Genomic DNA, 2,425 nt, shown 5'->3' with positions numbered 1-2,425 from the left:
CGAATTACTAGCCGATGTCTCAGAAACAATGACAATGATTATGCTACAGACAGTACTGGCGCCATTATTAATCATTGGTTCATTCTGCAGTTTGGGCATGTTCGAATATCCTCTTGAACAACCAAGGCTGTATTTTTCTTGCCTGTACTTTAGTCACAGGATCTTACGTATTTCTATCTAACGTATTCCTATTACTGTTCATACTATATCGGTACTTGGGAGAATAAGCTAACCAATTGGATAGAAATCATAACTGTGATCACCGCGATTACATCTATACTTGTCAATTACTTTTATTTAAAAAATTTTAAAATGTACTTATGCAATAGTCTATTAACACCTAATATTATTTAATTTATTAAAATTTCTTAATTTTTATTTAATCGTTTTATTTAATCGTGCATTAACTTCCACATAATTATAAAACACTTCATTGAAGTTATCAGCTTCAATTCGTCATACGTATCATTCAAGTATCGTAAATAAAAAGCATTTATTATATATATATTATATTATGTATCTTATGGAAGAAGCTAGACAAGGTGTAATAGTGCGCACAATGCTCATTGCACTTTTTACGTCATGATCAATCAATAAAATGTTAGTTATTCAAATACTAGTTATCAAATACCAGGCTTCTTTTAGTTGGACAAATTGATTATCCTTGAAATTATTACCCTTATTTTCTTCCATCATGCTATTGTACCTTTGAACTTCTAGAATAAAGATATGTAATATTGTAAAGATAGTTCATATTTGTTTATGTTCTGTAATAATACATACATATGAATAAAAATTCCGCGAAAAGTAATCTAATCTAGATTATGTATGTATAGAATGTTTTATTTCATCGATCAATACTTGTTAGTTGATATGTACATACTTTATTCATTAATCTACATACATACGTAGTTTACAGTATAATTCTCAGAAGGTACCCTAGAGAATCTGTGGAAACTATTTTTTAAATTCTTACGAAGAGTATTAAACGCGTTTGTGTCTCGTACGACAAGAATTAATTCGAATTACTAACCGATGTCTCAGAAACAATGACAATGAATATGCTACAGACAGTACTGGCGCCATTATTAATCATTGATTCATTCTGCAGTTTGGGTATGTTCGAATATCCTTTTGAACAACCAAAGCCGTATCTTTCTTGCCTGTATACTTTAGTCACATGAAGCTATCTTACGTATTCCTATTACTATTCATACTATATCGGTACTTGGGAGAATAAGCTAACCAATTGGATAGAAATCATAACTGTGATCACTGTGATTACATCTATACTTGTCAACTACTTTTATTTAAAAAATTTTAAAATGTACTCATGCAATAGTCTATTAACACCTAATATTATTTAATTTGTTAAAATTTCTTAATTTTTATTTAATCGTTTTCTTTATTGAGAGTATTAAAGACTTGATCTCACAATTACAGCAAACATAAATTCATAACAAATTTTTAAATAGATCAACTTTAATGTTTATATTATTATTTATTATAGATTGATATAGAAATATGTTTGGCGTTAATATTTGTATTATCGAAATTGGTTTTTAACATAGCTTTTTTAAATTTTATAGGTTTCAAATATTAATCAAGTTTCACATTTAGTCTGATTTTGAATATTTATTAATAACGCAATTAAAATATATGTATATAATGCATATATCTTATTTTTAATAAAAGACATTATAACTAAATCTCTTTCATTCAATTTAGATATATAAGCTCCAGATTTCATCAAGTCAATGATCGTTTACATGTACTTTATTCAGATCTTTTCGAAAATAATGAAGATAGAAGACAAAATAAATGCATTTTCGTGCATCAATGGATAACGGGAGCTAAGGATTGCAAACAATGTATTTATTATAATGTAATTTTTTTTTAAGAATTGCTGTTTACATACCTATGAGTATATATGTATACAATATGCCTCATTTTTAGCACGTAATATTTCAAAAAATATAAAAGATTTTAAAAATTGTTTTTGAAAATGCAACAATTCGGGAAGGAGGGAGGGAGCATGTTTTGGTTATTATTTTTTTTATTATTATTTTTTTCTAAATAAATAGAGGCATCAAAAAGATATGATGGCCATTTTTGCTTTTTTAAATGGAATTATACGATTTTCTTTATACAATGATTCTTATAATCATTCTGCGTATTAATGTAGAGATATGAAAAAAATCAATAATTTAAAATGAGATATAGTAAATACAGAAGAAATCTGAGATATTTGGTATAGGGCACATAGGTATATATATCATCTACTTAATATCATTACAAAACGACAAAGCAACGATAATATTGCACAAATAATATATTTTCTCAGAAACATTGCGGCCATCATGTTACAACAAGTTATTTCAAATCTTACATATATGTATGTATATTTATATATATATATATATAA

This window comes from Atta colombica, unplaced genomic scaffold (genome assembly GCF_001594045.1).
Source record: "Atta colombica isolate Treedump-2 unplaced genomic scaffold, Acol1.0 scaffold58, whole genome shotgun sequence".
NCBI lineage: Eukaryota > Metazoa > Arthropoda > Insecta > Hymenoptera > Formicidae > Atta > Atta colombica.
Note: the sequence above shows the minus strand (reverse complement) of the source record.